General features: G+C 47.2%; 2 pseudogenes; one reads left to right on the forward strand and one right to left on the reverse strand.

Annotated features, from left to right (window-relative positions):
• Nucleotides 1–2,787: 2,787 nt before the first annotated feature.
• Rps10-ps15 (ribosomal protein S10, pseudogene 15) lies at nucleotides 2,788–3,412 on the reverse strand (annotated as a pseudogene).
• Nucleotides 3,413–13,063: 9,651 nt separating this feature from the next.
• On the forward strand, nucleotides 13,064–13,693 carry Ube2s-ps1 (ubiquitin-conjugating enzyme E2S, pseudogene 1; annotated as a pseudogene).
• The last annotated feature ends 6,137 nt before the right edge of the window (nucleotides 13,694–19,830 follow it).

Raw genomic sequence — 19,830 nt, forward strand, 5'->3', positions numbered from 1 at the left:
TATGCTGTCACCCAGTGATCTCCAGTCTAGGCCTCCTGGGTTCTTCCTCAACTTTCTCCAGATGCCCACCAAGTTCCACATTGTCCATCCCCCTTGTTTGTGTGTACAGGTTTGTGAGTGTGTCAGGGTGTGCATGTGTGCATGTGTATTGCTTATGGAGACCAGAGGATGACATCCCTCGTCTTCATCAATTGTTCTACCCCTACCTATATATTTTTAAAGTGCATTTCTTTTTATTATTTCTCGTTAAGCATGTAGGTGCGGGTATGTCCGTGTTAGTGCTGTTGCTGCAGAGGCCAGAAGAGACAGTCAGATCCTGCTGGAGCTGGAGTTACCTGATGTAGGTGCTGGGAACCAAACTCTGGTCCTCTGAGAGAGCTACACACTTTAAACACTGAGCCCTCGATCCCTCCACCTAGTATTTTTGAGATAGAGTCTCTCATTGAATCTGGAGCTTGCCAATGTAATTAGACGAGCTGATCAGCAATTCCTAAGGATCTGCCTGTGTCCACCGTCCCAGAGCTGGGACCATGGGTGTGCTTCTCTATGTCTCGCTTCCTTCATAGGGATTCTGAGGGGATTAAATGCAAGGTCTCATGCTTTCACGGAAAGCATTGCTTTGATGGAGTCATCTCTCCAGCTCCTTCTCCACCCTCCTATCTGCCCTCCACATTATAGTATAGTTCCCTACACTCTGGGGACTTCCCTTACCTGGAGGACAGTGTCAAAGATTGCTAGGAGTTGAGCACCATTGGGATTTCTGGTTCTGCAGGGACCATCTGCATTTTTCCCTGTGCATCTGCGTCCTCTCCTTCTGTTGGTAGACCCTTCCGGTGCTCACCCTTGCTGACCGTTGTGGTTTGAGTGTGAAATGTCCCCTATGGGTTCATACTTTTGCGAACTTGGCTCTAGTTGGTGGCACTGTTCAGGAAGGATGCGGAGCCTTTAAGAGGCGGAGACTCGCTGAAGGAAGTGGGTCACTGGCAGTTTGACTTGAGGTTTTATAGCCCAGAGCATTTCCTGTTCCTTCTCTCCTTCCTGGCTGTGCTTGCCATTTGGCCAGATGTCTCTGCTCTGGCCACCATGTGTCCCCCACCATGATGGACTGCATCCCTTTTATAAACCACTCCCTACCTAGGCTGCTTGTCGTCGTGTATTTTGGTTGCAGCAGCGAGAGAGGTAACCGACGCATGTGCCTCTCCCTCCAGCTCAGTCGGGGTTTCAAAGCCCATCCCTGAGCAGGGTTGGCAATGTCCAGCATAAACCGAAGTTAAAAAAGAAGAAAAGAGAGGGAAATAGAGGATGCTGGGATCTTCTAGGAGTTCCCAGTCTAACTAGAAACCAGAACAAGCCAGACTGTGTGCGATGACCACAGTCAGAATCAGGCAAAGGCAGCAAGAAGCGGGACCTAGAAGCAGGACCAACTCTCCGCCTGAGCGGGCACAGAGGCTTTGAGACTTGAAATGTCTCTTGGACTGAGGGGGTGTCACAGTTAGTAACGAAGACCTGACTTTGTCCTCTCAGAACCTCTGTAAAACAACAGCAGCAACAACAGCACACGGCAACACGCAACAACACACAACAAACAAACAAACGGGGTAGTTTCACATGCTTTTAATTCTACTGCGGGAAAGGTGGAGGCAGGCAGATCCCTGGGGCTCACTGGCCAGCCAGTCTAGACAACTTGGTGAGTTCCAGGCCAACAAGAGACTCTGTCACAAAACACAAAATGGGGTTGCATTTGAGGAATGACACCCACCTGACCTCTGGCCTTCGAACGCTCATGCATACATGTGTACCCACACACACGTATGAGCGTATAGACATGTACACAAACGTGTGGGTTGTACAAACGTGGTTGTTATTAGTCCTTTAGTCCTACTGCTGTCTATGCACCCATCCTAAAATGGCTGACCTCTGCTTCCAATAGTTGCCTCCTTCTCAGAAAAGAAATCACCATCCACAAGTGGCAATTTATAATTTAATTACTTAAAATTAAACGTAAACAGAATTTCAGTTCTGCATCCCATTCGGACTATTCCAAGGGCTCAATAGTTCCCGTATATTTAACACCAAAGCCTTAAACATTTCTACCTTTCTAGAATGTTCTGCTGGGTGGTCTGTGGGCCAAGGGGCGCTTGGGAGACCATGAAGTGGCATAGAGTGTGATGGGGCCACACAAAAGTCTTGAGAGATGCATCGAGTGGTGGATTTACAAGTGTGCACTACTATACCCAGTTTTGGGGGCGTTAGGGATGAAACCTAGGGCCCCCTGCGTGATAGGCAAGCCCTCTGTTAGCCAAGTCACATGTCCAGCACAATGCGATTCTCATTGGTTAGTTTTTATAAGGGAGAGCTCAGGGCTTCAGGAAATGTCAACAAAGCCCATGATCCCACACTGCCAACTATGTTACACCTCTAGCCAAAACGGCATTCCTTAGAACAAACGGAAGTGACAAAATAAGGCAAATCTTCAACCTTGTATACCAAACATGCTTTCTAATGTATTCTCCCCACATGTATGTGTATGTGTGTGTGTGTGTGTGTATGTGTGTGTGTATATATATATATACATATATATATATGTATATATATATATAAACAAATAAGAATTACCATCTCCAGAAACCCTGTAATTCCAACACTATGGAGGTGGGGGCAGGAGGAGTGCTGGAACTCGCTAGCCACCAGCCTGGTTACAGATCCAGTAAAATATTCTTTTTTTTTTTTTTTTTTTTTTTTTACGTTTTTCTTTGAAGTTTATTCAACACAACATAATCTCCAACTTCACTGAGGCGGCTGACCACGTCCACGACCGAAACCCCCTCTAAACTGGAATTTCATTGCTGAGCCAGCCCCAGCCTCAGCTTTCTTGTCAGCTCCAGGGGGCACAGCACTCCTGTAGGTGTCTCAGTCTGCCTCCCCTCTTGTGAATCTTGCAGGCCGCTCACTCTCTGGACCGAGACTTGTGGTTCTCGGGATGGCTGTGACGGAGGGTGGCGGGCGCGATCTCCGGAGGTAGGTGCAGGTAATCTCGGAGATACTGGAAGCCCTCGTGAGGTATCAGTAGAAATGTCTCCAAGCAAACTGCTCCTTCACGTAGCCTCGAGACTTGAGAGACTGCATGGCCTTCATGACGTGAAGGTTGGGCATGTTCTTGTCTGCCAATTCGGGATGTTTGGGCACGTGGACATCTTTTTTTTTTTTTTTTTTTTTTTTTTTGGTTCTTTTTTTCGGAGCTGGGGACCGAACCCAGGGCCTTGCGCTTCCTAGGTAAGCGCTCTACCACTGAGCTAAATCCCCAGCCCCGTGGACATCTTTTTTGGCAACCATCAACCCTTCCTTAAAAAGGAGTTCGTAGATGGCAATCCTGTTCTTCTTGGGCATCAACATCGCGGCGGCTGCAGGGTCCGAGGCGGGGAGGTTGGAAAAGAAGCAAAAGATTCTATCTTAAGGGAGTAAAGTGCTGAGTGACAGAGAGGGACACCCGACGTTTTCTACCTGCACACCTGCACACACACATGAACCCACCCACACACTGTCACACAGAATAAAGCAAACGCTGGACCGTTTCTTATTTTCCACGTTCTGTGGGCATTCTTTCTCTGTGTGGTGTCAGTACCTGAGCTGTAAGGACAAGTAAGGGTAAAAGCTGGAGGGATCGGCTCACGTTTGTGATTCCAGTAACAGAGATGCAGAGGTATGAGGGTCAAAAGTTCAGGGACAGCTTATGCTATACAGCTATTTCAAGACTAGCCTGGGCTACCTGAGATTCTATCTCAACAAAACAAGAGCAGCAGCTAGGGATAGAGCATATTTTATGCAGCACTTGCCTAGCGAGCATAAAGCCATGGGTTCCACAAAAACTGGACAGTATAGACCTGTAATCTCGTGATCAGGGAGGTGACGTGGGCACAGGAGAGCAGAAGTTCAAAGTCATCTTTGACTGTACAGTAGGCACGAGGCCGGCCCAGGTTACAGGTAACCCTGTCTCGAAAATAAAACAAAACTAAGATAGTTTGAAATTTTTAGATGATAAAAAAGTAAGTTTTTATTAAGAACAAAGGCAAAGACTACTTTTGGAAGGGTCGGTGTGCTTGCGAATCTGGGGACCAGCAGAGGCCTTCCATAACCCCTTTAATTTGGGGGAAGTTGGAGGCAGTGGAAGAAAAGTTCTGGAGAACTCTAGAAAACCCGCCATGGGAGCTGGAGCCGGACCGGCCCTAATGGGCGTCTTTCATTCTCATTACCCTCATTAGTGCGTTATTGTATTAGTTATAGCTAATTTACATTTTACTGAAGCATTGAAAACAGATTGCAGATGTTTGGAAACAGATGTTATCCTAATGTTAAGGCAAGACCATGAATATTTATGATGGTTATTGCCTGGATCAAATTACCTTGCTTAAACAGGGAGGCAGGCATGTTCTGACAACGTTGGCCAGCACCTGGGAGGGGAAGACAGACGAGTATTGAGGAATTTTGGGGCGCACTTCAATTTTCCTTCATGAGGGATTTATGTTTTTTTCCCTCTGCCTTCCAGGGAACAGAGGTTGATTGTTATAAAATACCTTTACGGAATGCTCTGCGGCAGTCAGTGCCCAGGTCCAGAGTTTCCAGCTGGCTTTTTCCATGCTCTACTTCAGAACAGCCTAGCAAGCCTGAGCTAGGACTGTAGACGATGCTTAGGATGCAGGGGGATGGCTGACTTCTCTGTGCCTACCTGCCAGGGTCTGGGGAGACACCCAAGGAATCAGGCAGATTCACTGCTGCTGAAAAGGTCTCTCTCTCTCTCTCTCTCTCTCTCTCTCACACACACACACACACACACACACACACACACACACACCTCTTCCACCTCTTCTCCCCTGCCCTTTCTCCCTCTCACCCTCCCTCCTTTTTGTCTTGAAACAGTCTTCTGTAGCCCAGTAGCCCAGGCTGGCTTCAGACTCACTATGCAGCCAGGGATGACTTTGAACTCCTGATCCTCCTGCCTCCACTTCCCAAATGCTGGGATTACAGGAGTATGTCATCAGACATACGATGCCTTCCATAGGCCATGCTAGGGATAGAACCCAGGGTTTTGTGTGTGCTAGGCAAGCAACTATTCTGCTGGCTGAGTTGGACCCCAAACTCCCAAGAAAGGCCCTCTCTTACCACCCACACTGTTTTTGCCAACTATGGAGCTGTCCCCTCGCTGTTGTAGGAGATCCTGCCTTGAATTTAGGACCAGTAGGGAGAACTTTCTCTTGAGTATAATGGGTAAAATGCTTGACCTAGGTCCCCAGAGTCCTCTTGTCATTTTGTTCCTTGTCATGTGACTTTTCTTGGGAACAAACACCTACTGACTCCAGATGGGACACTAAGCATAGACAGAAGAATTTTCCAAGTCCACATAGTGAGTTAGTGAGTTGTAGCATTATTCATAGGAGCGTGGGTGAGAGGTCACCTACTGGAGCATGGATAGCCCAAAAACAGTTGTTTTACCAAAAAGCCCAGCCATCATGGGTGAAGATTCACAAAAGCTGTACCATAGAGTTTCCTCCATAACTTGCAGGCTGCTTGGGGTCAGATGTCTCATCTCCCCGGTGCTTATGTAATTTTGAGGAGGGATTTGTGGGTCTTGTAAGACTCAGGAACTTCCTGAGCCTTGTAACATTTGTTCATTTCCTTTGATTTTTTTTTTTCCAACTAGTCACAAGATGGAGTCATCTGAGAAGAGAGAAACTCAAATGGGGAAGAGTGTACATCAGCTTGGCCTATAAGTAAGTCTGTAGTCTGTGGTCATTTTCTTAGCTAGCAATTGAGGTGGGTGTGCCAAGCCCACTGTGGGTGGTGCCATCCCTTGGACAAGTGGTCTTGAATTGTATAAAAAAGCAAGTTGAGTGAGTTATGGCAATCAAGCCAGTAAGCAGCACTCCCTCCATGGTCTCTGTTCAGCTCCATTCCTAAAAAACTGTTTAACAACTGTCCCTTCTCCCAGCATTTACTATCAGCTGATATTCTTTAGTGGGCCTGTCTGCTAAAGGTCAGCTGCTTCTGCCTCTCACACTCCTTTCTCTGGCTCCCTGCCTCTAGGTGGTGAGAGGGGGGGGGGCTTTTTGGAAGCTCTCAAGGCTGGTGGCCTTTATCCTTCTACCTGTCTCTTTCTTCTGGGGTCATTTTCTCAGTCAGTCTCTTGTTTGGGCTCCAGGCTGGCTTCTGGACTAATTATAGCAGGTACGTGCAGCATGAATGGTTGTCACTTACAAAGGTCATAGTAAGAGCAAAAGTTACAAAATCAATTCATCAGTCAGTCAATCAGTCAATCAATCAAGAATGAACTGAGCTGATAACTCATATAATACACAAAAAGTTCCAAAGTAATTTCAATGCGTTTTAAGTCAGTTTACACTTTTATATTGGGTTTCATCCATAGCTATCTTGGATTACGAGACGTCCATAGACTGCAGGTTGGAAGAGCCTGAAACATATGGAGAGCCCTTCTGGGTTACTTCTTCACCTAGCATTTGGGAGACAGATGCTGTGTGCCTGGGAAATCCATGAGTAGGCAGGCAGGTCGTTTCAGGAGCAGAGGGATGGGCACCAAAGGAAGGAAGCTGCTAGCTCACCTGTGGGTCCTCTGTAGCAACCCTAACATGCTCCACTGTGGCTGGGAACTATCCTATGTGGGGATATGCACATGTGCATATGGGCATGTGTGCCCAACATGCATACAGAGACCAGAGACCCACATCAAGTTTCCTCCTAGATCATTCTCTGCTTTATTTGGGGGGACAGGATCTCTCGTTGAGCCTGGATCAGCTGGACCGACTGGCCAGTGAGTTCCAGGGATCAGCCCGACTCTACCCACTCTGTCCCTTCCCCCACCTTGCTTATACTGGGTTCTGGGGCTCTGACACCATGTCCTCATGCTTGCACAGCATTTACTGACTAATCCATCTCCCCGAACTTTAATTCAATCAGTTTTTATCAAGAGACCTCTAGGGTGGCCAGTGTTAGCCAGTGAGTAAGATCTCTGTCCTCATAGTCAGGTATGAAAATCCAGGAAAACCTTGGGTAAGCTAATGACCTTTGAGAAAACAGTGGAATACTTGCTTTAAAACTTAGGTACCTCCTTAGATCATAGTACCTGACACACAAATGCCAAAGGGACCCTTCTCATACTGTGATATCCAGGAAGAGTGACAAGCACAAGTCCAAGTCTCTGCACATTTATTCTGGACAGTTACATTTATTTTGTTGTCTGTATGTCTGTCTGTCTACAAATCCTGGTTGGTTGAATCAAAGGAAGCAGGACCTGATGGTATGGACAGCCAACTGTATATCCATAATAAATATGGAAGGCTGGAAATGTAGATCAGTCAGTAGAGTGCTAGCCTAGCATGCAGGAAACCCTGGTTCCCGTTTGTAGCACTGCATAGAGCAGGTGTGGTAATGCATACTTGTAATCCCAGCACTTGGAGGTGGAGGCAGGGGATCAGCCACTTAGTCACCCTTGACTGTACAGTGAGTTTGAGACCATCCTAAGCTACAAGAGAAACTTGGATCTCAAGGAGAACAATAAAATAAAGTAACAATGGCACACAAGGGGCCGGAGAGATGAATCCCAGATTTGCTGCCCTTTCAGAGATGAGAGGTTCAGGTCCCAGCACCCACATGGTAGTTCACGGACACCCACAACTCCAGTTCCCTGGAGTCCGATTCTTTCTTCTGGCTTTCTCAGTGACAGGCACAAGCACACACACACACACACACACACACACACACACACACACACACGCACGCACGCACGCACGCACGCACGCACGCACACGTAGCATACACAAAGTACAAATAAGTATTTCTAAATTGACATGAGACTATAATAGGCGTAGAACATACCCAGAGATGCAGGATGGATTCTCTGCAGACCTGCTGTGAGCATTCATGGTCTGGGGGTGTGAGATTTGCTCTGAGAGTGAAGGAGGGGTGCACACAGGGGAAGTAAGGATGAAGGCCTATCCCGGGTCCCAGATAAGGACCCTCAAAGTATTCTGGGAACCTTTGAGGACAACATGACTGGAGAGGTGACTGCAGGACCAGGTCACACAGGACTTAAACCTACCAGGTCAGATAGCCAGAGCTGAGCCCATGGTCTGCCTCCTGCCTCTGAGGACAGGGCTCTGGGGCAAAACTGTGGATGGCAAGGGGAGTGGGCTCTGTGCTTCGAGTCAGCTCGACTCAGCTCGACTCAGCATGTCTCCAACACAACCAGACAAAAATCTTCAGGGCGTTTTCCAGGTACAGACTGAGGAAAAAACCCATCCCCCTGTCTACATGTGTGAGCTCTTATGAAGCTGGCTCACGTGTGATTTATCATGAAGTTGGCTCACGTGTGGTTTCTTATGAATCTGTATCATGCATGATTTGTCATGAAGCTGGCTCGTGTGTGGTTTCTCATGAACTTGTATCATGTGTGATTTGTCATGAAGCTGGCTTATGTGTGGTTTCTTATGAAGTTGGCTCATGTGTGATTCATCATGAAGCTGGCTCACGTGAGGTTTCTCATGAACCTGTATCATGTATGATTTGTCATGAAGCCAGCTCATGTGTGATTTCTTACGATGCTGCTTACACAAGCCTGAAGTGGTCACACAGAAAAGGCATCAGACAAATGAAGATGCAAGGAAGTGACATGTGATATAACCATGGCTTGTCATGACAATACCAGACCATGCCGAGAGCCCCTGCGACCCCTCCCCACCACCCCTGGCTTTCCTATGCCTGGGAAAACAGATAACTGACCAGAGCCCTCTTTGGAGGAGATAAGGAGGGCATTTGATGTTTTGATTGTTGTGGGCAGCCAATCTATCCGAGAGATAAGTATCTGCTTGGAGAACAACAGAAGCTTTGGTAGATGATTGCTTTCAAACAGTCCAGTGTCTTTGCTCAAGGAGTCCTCCTGCCCAGGACCGGGGCCTAGGGGAGGAGAGCCACAGGTGCTTAAGATGTAGCAGTAGCTGCTGTCGGAGGTGTAGTGTGTGGGTCTCCCTCAGTTTGCAGCACTATGAAGCAACTGTTTCCTCTGCAGATAGAACACTGCACACCAGTTACTAAACAGCCGATGAGGCGGCTTATACCGTGTCATTCCCAGCTGCATATGGCTACTAGCTCAACCCGGCAGGGCAAGTGCCCACCGGCAGCCGTGCCCATAGACTTTCCTGCGAGTCCAAGCTCCGTGTTCTCGCTTGCTGCTGTATTTTCATAGTGGGCTATCGTAGTACAAGGTAGTGGAGCGGTGGCCTGGAAGGGATCCTAGAAGCTTGGCAACTACATCCTTAGCTGGTTTTTCACAAGTTAGTGCTATTTGTTGGCGAACACTTGTGAATTTAAGTTCTTGCTAAAATTTCTTTGGGAACCTCAAATCCTGCATGGGTGGAGTGTGTGTGTGTGTGTGTGTGTGTGTGTGTGTGTGTGTGTGTGTGTGGTGTTTATTTTCAGACATAGTTGAGGGGGTGTGGTTCCACAGAGCCACAGAGCAAGGCAACCCTTTATTTCCTGGGTTCCAACCATCAGGCTGTGAGCAGTTGTCCCTTCCAGTCTGTGTGGCGCTAACTTCCTCTTATTTTTGAGCCCCTTTTCCACTTACACGTGTGTAATGAGCATTCGTTTGAATGTGTGTGGATGCCTTGAGGATCCGCCTCCCCATCACTGGAATTACAGGTACACACTATGCTTGGCTTTTTTTAGAAACATAGTTCTGGACATTGAACTCAGGTTCTGATGCTTACAAGGCAAGCACTTTACTGATTGAGCCCCCTGTCCACAGACCTCCCACTTCTAGGGTGGTTAGGGTCCCCCATGTGGACCAGCTTCTCCTACCGTGCATGGTATTGAGTCTGGCTGACCTTGCTAAAAGGGCAGCTTAAAACCGTCAACATCATTCATACGTCTAGGTGTCAGACGCCCTCAAGGCCAGCCACATTTATCTGTGAGTCCATTCTCAGACAAGTCAGGGATGGCCAGGAGATGGGTCATAGTGAGGGACAGAGGTGGGCAGGCAGTCACTCCGCCACCTGCATTGGGAAGGGCGATTGGATGAGTCCTGCCCAAGGATGCTCACAAACATGGCAGTTACTCCTAACCGAAGTACCCTGAAGTAGGAGAGAGTATCGCACAGCTCAGGGAGTAGACAAAAAGTCCCAGGAAGCTGAAACCTCTAAGATTCTCCCAAAGCTATCAGTGCGACATCTATCGCCGGGAAGAGGAGCCTGTCTTTGCTGGAGCAGCCTTCAATGTGCAGGGTCTCTAAACACTGGTCTCGGTGAATCATCGCCCAGGCTGGGGTGGCCCTTCCAGTGACGCAGCTGCCTTGGACTCACTCATGGTCCCGTAAGGGCCTTGCTAAACTCACTAGTTTACTAGGCTGGACTTGGCATAGCTGTTTCTTCTGTATGCCATTAGGATTTTAACTGGGCTGAATGGTTGTTTGTTCATGTCACCCCAGTAAAGTCAAATAGCTCTCTGCTCAATTCTTCTTCCCAAAGTCAGGGTTCCAGTCTGGAGCTATGGTGGCTGAATTCTTTTAATCGATTGATCGATTTTCCTTGCACGTGGATGTACTTTATTTTCATTGCACTGTTCTTACTCCTCTTCCGCCAGTTCCTCCGGAGCCCCTTCCACCCCTCCCATCTCCATGTCCCCGCTCTCCCACTTTCAGCATTCCCTAGTGAGCTATAGTTCTCCCCCTCCGGGGGGGGCGGAGCTGTCCCCCTTCCATGTTGGATCGTCTATAATTGCCATCATTGCTCAGGTCCTGTTTAGGCAGCCATATTGGTGAGTCTTCACGGGTGTTGCTTTTCTGAAGTACACAGTCTCATGGTAAATTTCCTGTTCCTCTGGATCGCGCGCGCGCGCGCGCGTGTGTGTGTGTGCGCGCGCGCGCACGCATGCGCATGCGTGCATTCTACTGTGTTTAGTTCTTATTGCCTGCATGAATAAGTATGTTGGGCTGTTCTCTGTAGTTGTAGTAGCATGGATAACTGACCAGGGGCCAGATCCCTGAAAAATATGGACTTTCTCCCCACCGCCATTGACTGTCTGCATCTTCTCGACTCGGCGTGTGCTCTTGTGAGTTCCCACCCATGCTGGACTGTTGGCTGGCTTGCTCTTGTGCAGGCCACTGTAACAGTCCAAAGTTCATCGGTGCAGTTGCTGTCATGTCCAGAAGATGCTGTTGTTCTTCACCACCTCTGGTTCTCTTCCATCATGGTCTTGGCGGCTGGTGGCACAGATGTCCCGTTTGGGGATGAGTTCTCCATGATAACTTACTCTGCACTTTGACCATTTGTGGCTTTCTGGGTTAGCTTCCATCCACTGCAAAAAGAGGTTGCTGGTTTCTGGGTGGCTCCTCTGTGCTGTTAAATCGTCTTCACTCTATACCTCTCCACCATGATACTTCCTTCTAAGCTCCTTCCTAAGGATACAGCTCCGTCCAGGTTGCACTTGTTCATGTGCAAATGGAATCATCTCTAAAATGGCCCCACGACCCTCTCCAAGGGCTTCCAGGAAGGACAGTTCTAGGGGTTGAGTGGCATGTTAATTCTGATCCACAAATTAATTTTGTCTCTCTGTATATTTAGGGTGTGCAAGACTTACTTAATTTGAAATAAATGCAATTATAGAAATGAATGGGCTATCAAAAATTTAAACATATGATCCATCAATATTGGCATGACGTGAGTGGCTGGTTATTCTAAATAAGATGGGTCTTTGGCAATATGGAATTCAATTTCCCCCCGCAGTGCGTCTCATTTCATCTTGACGTCCAGGCTAATGCCAAATTACAATCCTTAATTTCCAGATCGGAGCTTAATTTCTAACTAGGAGGTTAATACAAATAGCCCTCCAGCTGTGGGGCTTCTGGAAGCTCTCAGCAAGAGGGACTCGAAGGCAGAACAAATCTACTTTGCACAAGGCTAGTGCTGGGTGCAAGGGTACAGGCTGGTGCATGTTGGGGACCAGTTGCTTCTAGGTACCCTAGGTATAGTGTGGCTTATGACTGAGCTTCAGGCAGTGGGGGTGGTGAGGACAATAGCCCCCTCACAGACACCGGTGTGCCAATGAATAGGGTCAACTACTGTGTCCTTCAGCCTGCATCAGCCACTCATGGAGGACACATTGAAGAGGAGAATAAGAGAAGCAACTTTCCCAATGTGATCTATGGAAAAAACATTGCAGAGCAGCTGAGGAGACAGATCAGTAGGTAAAGTGCCTGTCATGCAAGCATGAGGATCTCAGTTCAATCCCCAGGTACCCGTGTAACAAAAATCCCTGTATGGTGGCACGTGCTTATAATTCCAACACTGGGGAGGTGGAGACAAAAAGATCCTAGGGCCTTCTGGCCAGTCAGCATAGCCAAATCTATATACTGGTGAGATATTTCACCTCTCAAAAGTAAGGTGGATGCACCTGAGGAATGACAACACACGAGGCCCTATGCATACATGTGCATGCGTACCTGTGTACACACAAGCACCCACATGTACATAAACATGCACAAACCAAGAGCTCCAGAAGTGGCATGTAGATCTACTGAGATTGAACGAAAGACACACAATTCGCCACCCTGAGTACCTGGGAAAGTTGTTCATCAAGAACAAAGTGTCCCAAAGAGGCTGTTACCTCAACAGAGGCAGTGGCACCATGCACCAGTACTAACTTCCAGTCACAGCAGACCGGTGCTATTATATAGTTTCTGGGTAAAGTGTGGAAAGGCGCGTGTAGTTAACAGAGCAAGAACCACTCTGAAGGTGACCATCAAGGAATACTGTGGACACAGTTGTGGAAACAGGGCTCAGTAGCAGCTTCAGAAGTCGACCTGTGGGTGATTACAACATAGTCACAGTCATCAGTACAGACATAAAAACAGCAATAAGGAGAGGGCCATAGGGTAGCCATAAGTTGTGAGCATTTTTTTTTTTTGTGGTGGAGATAGGAGTTAGTGGAGGTTGGAAGGGGTGCAGGGAGCCACTCCAGGGCCACAGTGGCTAGAACTTGGTGCCCCACACTCCCACTATCCATGCCTATTATAGACCCACTTGATGAAATTAAAGTCTTCCCCAGTGAGGAGGATGTCACTAACCTGCAGGTCAGTATGGAAGGCCTCAAGGGGATCCCTTATGATGATAGCCTGTTTTGTGTGAAGTTCTTAGACAAGGATTTTCTGCCTCACCACCCAAGAGCTACTTTCTGACCAAGATCTTCTAACCATATGTGGCTGTCAGTGGTGAAATCTGTGCCAACATGTTCAAGAGAGACTGACAACTGAGCAGGGCATTGAACATGTGCTGCTGACCAAGTGCCTGGCAATGCATCTAACCCCTGGTCTGCATTGGACCAGGAGACAGGCTGCCTGCTTTTGGAGAACTATGAGGGTGTGCTGCTAGGCACTGAATTACATGAGGGACAGGTAGCACAGCAGCAGGAGGGCTGAGGCTACCTGGGACCTAGCTACTATCTCTACAGTGGCACCACTGACCATGGTCCTGGGTGGCCCAGAAGATGCTGAAGGTCCTGTGGTCAAGAAGTATGCGGGCAAGCAAGATGAGAAGCTGGCAGCCAAGAAAAGGTCGACAGGAGTGGGTATTGGGGAGACTGTGGTGGGCTCTCCATCTTTCCTTCCTTCCATTCTTGTAGAGGGCCGCAATAACATTCTCCACCGCTAGATGGCGCTGGCTTCCACTGCGCCCCACATGGAAGGCCAGGTTAGCCTCCGCCATTACAAGATGGCGCCAGCCTTCGCCGCGCCAGCCGACTCCCTTTCAGGAAGTTAACTGTGCGCATGTGCAAGAGTGCCTTCGTGCCAGGTCTTTGCCCACTCCGGGGCGTGCCTGATGAGATCATGGGTAAACAACCAATCAGGTGTGGATGCGCCGCGCTCGGGTGTATATAAGCGCACCATGTTGGCGCGCCGAGGCTTCCTCTTTAAGATTTTAATAAAGTTTGGTCACAGCAAGGATTTCTATGTACCCGCGTGTTTCTTGCCGGCGAGAAGTCTCGCGTGGGACACATTCTGTCCCCTCCTTCCTTCCTTGTGGTCTGTCCCCTTGCACTGTCTCTAAACTATTTAAATTATGGCTGTATTGCAGGAGGGAGTAGGGAGGCACCAGAACCTGGTTTTCTAAATGAAGTTGGAAGAGTAAAGGAGGAGGAAGAAGATGAGAAAAAAAGAGGAAGGAGGAAGAGGAGGAAGAAGAAGAGAAAGAATGGGAGAAGGGAGAGGGGAAGAGAGAAGAGAGGGAGGAATGAGATCTAGAGGAGAACAGGCCTCCTGTGCTGGCAGCAGTGTGCTCTCTTCCTGTCTGATATACTGGTATTGGCACACCAGGGCAGTAGCACACAGTGACACTCAGGATGGAGGGCAATTGGTTTTATGAATGCAGGACTCATTTGACCCTTGAAACCCTGAATGACACTCTAGGAAGGAAGATGAGAGGACTTCCGGTGACAGAGAAATCTGCATCTTACTTGAGGTATTGGTTATATAGGTGTACACCCCCTCAAGTGGCAGATGTAACACTTTAATCTGTACCGTTGGCCATCCATGAATTATACCAGAGGCAAAGGCATACAAATGACCAAACCAAACAGCAAATGGGAGCCGGAGAATGTTCCGAGGCTTTTGAGCATAGGCCTCTAGGCGAACTGAACTATTTCCATCAGCAAGGAAAAGTCAGAGAGCTAAGTTGGAAGAAAACCATGAATGCCTTATATGCATGTTTTATTTGAGATGCTATAACTGAGAAACCTGCCAGTCAGGTAGCTTTACATATTGTTAGGAAGAGAGAGAGAGAGAGAGAGAGAGAGAGAGAGAGAGAGAGAGAGAGAGAATGAAGTTGGGTGAATAGGAAGGTGAGGAGGATCTGGGAGGAGTTGGGAGAGGGGAAGGAATATCATCAAAGTCTATTGTGTGGAAAAACATTTAAATAAAAAGTGGACAGCACATTCTATGGGCTGGGGTCTCAGATAGAATAGAAAGGAGACTATAAACTGTGTGCTGACACTCATCTTTGTACAATAGTCTGAATGAGAATGATGCCCCCTCAAAGACTCATATGCTGGAATATTTCGTCCCCAATTGGTGAAACTCTTTGGGAAGGATGAGAACATATGGCCTTGTTGGAGGAGGTATGTCACTGGGGGAGACCGTAGAGGTTTTGAAAGACTCACACCATTCCCAGTCTCTCTGTTTCTGTCTCTGTCTTTTCTCTCTCTGACTCTTATTTGCCAATCAAGGTGTGAACTCTCAGCTGTATCTGCTGCCATGCCTTTGCTCTACTATTATAGACTCTAATGCTCTGAAATCATAAGCCTCAAATTAGATGCTTTCTTTTATATGTTGCCTTGGGCATGGGTCATATCAGGTCAGTCAGTTCTGTGATGGTTAACAGGATCCAGTTGATCAGATCCTGAATCCTAAGAGACAACCCTCTGGGCATGTCTGTAAGGGGTAACTTAGATTAGGTGGATGAGGTGGGACGACTCGTGTTAGCTGTCAGTGGCAGCATCCATTGGTCTGGGGTCCTAGACTGAATAAAAAGGAGAAAGGTTGTTGAACACCAGCATTCCTCTCCTTCTGCTTGCCAACTGCCAATGCAACACGAATAGTATCTCATGCTCCTGCTGCCCTGTCTTCCCTACCATGGTGGACTGTATCCTTAGACTGTGAGCCAAAACAAACCCTTCTTCTTTCCTTAAGTTACCTCTGTCAGGGTATTTTATCACAGCAGCAAGAACAAAAAATAACTAATAAAGTTCCTAAGAGCCACTGGCCATAAGATTTTTGCCAACTGGTCGACCCAGAACCTTGCTTCTTTTAAAGATGTGGTCAACCTAGGCTGTTAATTCATTCTTACTGAACTCAGGGGCAAAAGTTCCACAACCCTGTCCAATGTCTGCAATTATCCACAAGGCAGGCATTTTTGCAAGAAGAACATTAAACAGCACTGTACTCTGGACTGTTTTAAACACCTAAAGCACCATGGCAAGCAGGAAAATGCAAAAGTGAACTGTGAGAATATTTGCTTGTAGGCAAACAAGAAGGCCTTGTTTTGCTTCAAAAGGGAACATGCTTTTCTTGTGATTCAAGTTTTCTTTTGCCACTGATGTGTACATTGGCAAAGGACCACCAAAGCACCATGGGTATTGGTGGTGACAGAGGAATGTTAGTGAGTAGGACTAGTGAGAGATTTTATCTTTAAAAAAAAAGTTAACAAACAAAACAAGGGAGAGAACCCTGGGGAAAAGCAGCCAACCCTCTACATATGCCCAAGCACACACACAAGTGTACACATGATTGTATACACACAAGCATTGTGGGACATGCCTGTCATCGTAGCACTTGAGGTGCACAGGCAGGAGGATCAGGAGTTCAAGGCCAGACTAGGCTAAATGAGACCTTGTTTCAACAAACAAAACCCAGGCAGTTGAAACAACCCCAAACCTCATATGTGTATTTTCTTAATCCTGGAGGTTAGAAGTCTGAATTCAATTTCCCTGGGTTAAATGTGTCAGCAAGGCTGGTTCCTTCTGTAAGAACTAGAAGGTTCCAGAAAAGAACACAGTCCTCACCTTCTTCAGTGTCTGGAGACAACCTTCCTTCTCTGGCCAGTGATTCTACTATAATATAGACCTTCAATGCCCCCTGCTCCAAAGGCCATGATAGAGGTCTGGTTCCTAGAATCATACTATTGGGAGGTGATGGGAAGCTAAGAACTGTGGGTCTTAAGGAAGGTTTTAGGTCAGTAGAGCAAGCTCTTGAAGGGGATTGTGGGAATCCAGTCTGTTTCTTTCTTTTGTTTTAGTGTCTTTCCCTGCCTCGTGCTCTTCCCATGATATATATGCTGCCTCTCCATAGCTTCGAAAGCCATGGAGCCCATAAACAACAGGCTTAAACAGCTCATGTGAGCCCAAAGAAAGCTTTTGTCTTTGTAAGTTGATTTGTATCAAGTGTATCAAGTGTAGAGTCATGGAGAGCTGACTGACATCACTCTCTCATCACTTCAAAGGCTTATTTCTGTTGCCCCATCTCCAGATACCCCATCCTTCCTCTCAGAAGCACACGTGCAAGGACAGCTATAGCCTATCTAGTTAATCCAAGATGCTGTCTCCGAAGACACGAAACCTTATTTTAATTGAATTTGCAAAGTTGCCTTTTCCTTTCATTTTTGCTTTTGGCGAGTATACACGTGTGTTTATGTCTATGCATTCGGGTGGGCGTGAATGTGGAGACCAGAAGCCAACCTTAGGTGTTGTTTTTTCTAAATCCCGTGTACACTGTGTTTTGAGGCAGGGTCTCTCACTGTCTAGGCTAGCACACTGTGTCCCAGGGAGTCCCAGTGTCTACAGGAGTTTGAAGCCTACATTACATACCTGATTTCAAAGTCCTTCTTCTATATAAGGTAATTTTCACTGGTGTTTGGGAGTCGGACATGAGCAATTGAGAGAGAATTAGCTACTAATCTTACTCGTGGTGCTGGGAGGTGTCTGTGTGTACACCTATGCACACACACAGTTTTCTTTTTTATTAACGAGAGTAAATTTCTAAATCTACATCTTTTCCCTTAAGCCAGTGGTTCTCAACCTGTGGGTTGGGACCCCCTTGTGAGTCAAATGACCCTTTCACAGGGATCACACATTCGATATCCTATCCTACATATCAGATATTTACATTATGATTTATGTAGCAAAATCAAGTTATGAAGTAGCAACAAGAACAACTATGGTTGGGGGTCTCCACAATGAGAGAAATTGTACTGAGGGGTCCCAGCACTCGGAAGATTGAGAACTACTGCTTTAAGTGTTTCAGAGTTTCCTAAGAATAGAGTTTTCTATTACACAACTGGTATGATTTGTAAAAAATTTGAGTGTCCTGTAAGGCTTCCTTCTGTTGAAATTTAACCTCCAGATGGGAATGAAGACAGCGGAAGAGCAATCCAGTTACAGTGCTTTGTGGGAGCTTTCAGAGGTACCTTAGGAGGTGATTAGTGTTAGATAAGGCTCTCAGGGTCAATTCACTGATTGAATGCTGGTGACTTTAAAGAAATGAGGGAGGGGCTTAGGAGGCCGCTTACCACAGCATAAGCATGAGGACCTGAGTTCAAGTCCCAGGATCCATGAAAAAGAACTGGGCATGGTGGCATGTAGCTATAATCCTAGTGCTGGGGAGGCAGAGACAGGGGGATTCCTGGGGCCTCCTGATCAACCAGCCAGTCTAGCCAGATGAACAAGTTCCAGGTTCAACGAGAGACTTTATCTCAAAAAGTAAGTTGGAGGCCTGGAGGCATGGCTCCGTGGGTTGCTTGGCAACCTGAGTGTGTACAGGTGGAAATAGAAAACTTACTTCACAAAGTTGACCTCAACATATGCAATGTGGCATTTGTCATTCACACAGATACACGTATTAAATAAGTGAATAAACAAACAAACAATTCTCCTTGGATTGACTACCCATCCTGTTTCTGCCTGAAAGGATCTTGACCACAGCAGTAATGAGGTAGTGGCTCCCCAGCTTGGGTGCACCCCTGCCTTTTCCAGACAACATTACACATTCTGCTGTTCAGAAGACACCCTCACCCCCATTTAGTTATTTATTTGTTTGCATCTTTACTATCTGAAGAAACCATGAAGCGTCAGGCTTCTCACCTTAAACCTATTGGCATTTTAAGTTAATTATTAGCGGTAAGCATGCGTGTTATGTGTCTGTATGCCCAAGCACGTACCATAGAGCATGTGTGGAGGTCTGAGGCCAACTTATGGGAGCTGGTTCTCTCCTTTCGTCTTTACATGAATCTCGGGTATCAAACTCAGGAAGCCAGGCCTGTGTGACAAACACCTGTGCCTGCTGAGAGCTGTCTCCTTGGCCCCTACTGACATTAGAATCAGAGTTCTTTGCTTTGGGAATATCTGGTCACTGAGCCCTTTCGTTTTCTTACTGGGTACAGTAGCCTGTTTCCTTCCCAGGTCAAACTACATACAGACATTGCCACTGTCCCCTGAAGAGATGTGAGGATTCTTGTTCGTTTTGATTTTGTCCATTCATTTTCAGGTTCAGGTCCCTAATTTGGCAAGCAGGAGTCCTTTATGGTGCCCCCTCACCTTCATAGAGGCCTCTTCAATTTTTTTCAATCCTTCCTCACTTCCTGAACCAACCATTTGTTCTAGGCCTAGTGCACTGGCTAGCCTTATGTCAACTTGATGCAGGCTAAAGTCATTTGAGAGGAGGGAACCTCGATATAGAAAATGTCTCCATAAGATCAGGCTGTAGGCAAGCCCGTAAGGCATTTTTTAAATTAAGAATTGATGGGGGAGAGCCCAGCCCAGTGTGGGTGGAGTCATCCCTAGGCTGGTGGTTCTGGATTCTTGTGGGCAAGCAACAGGGAGCAAGCTAGTAAACAGCACTCCTCCATCAACTTCTGCATCAGTTTCTGCTTCTGGGTTCCAGCCTGGTTTGAGTTTCTGCATTAGTGTCCCTCAGTGGACTGGAGATAAGGAAGGCAAATAAACCCTTTCCTCCCCAGGCTGCTTTCTGTCATGGTGTTTCATTGCGGCCGTGGAACCCGTCTAGGACACTTCATTTGTAGTTTCCTTGCTCATCCTCGGTCTTGGCCACTTGTCTATGTTAATATGTCTGACTCAGTCATATTAACACATCTGTGTGGAATGTAAAATGGAGGGTCTGAGGTTAAGTGTCATTCCTGGTGTGCTGTCTACTTTTTTTTTTTTCTGACTGAGTGTCTCACTGGCCTGGAACCCCTCAGGTTTGCTGAGCTGGCTGGCCAGTGAGGG

The sequence above is a fragment of the Rattus norvegicus genome, chromosome 13 (assembly GCF_021556685.1).
Source record: "Rattus norvegicus strain SHRSP/BbbUtx chromosome 13, alternate assembly SHRSP_T2T, whole genome shotgun sequence".
Taxonomy (NCBI): Eukaryota; Metazoa; Chordata; class Mammalia; order Rodentia; family Muridae; genus Rattus; species Rattus norvegicus.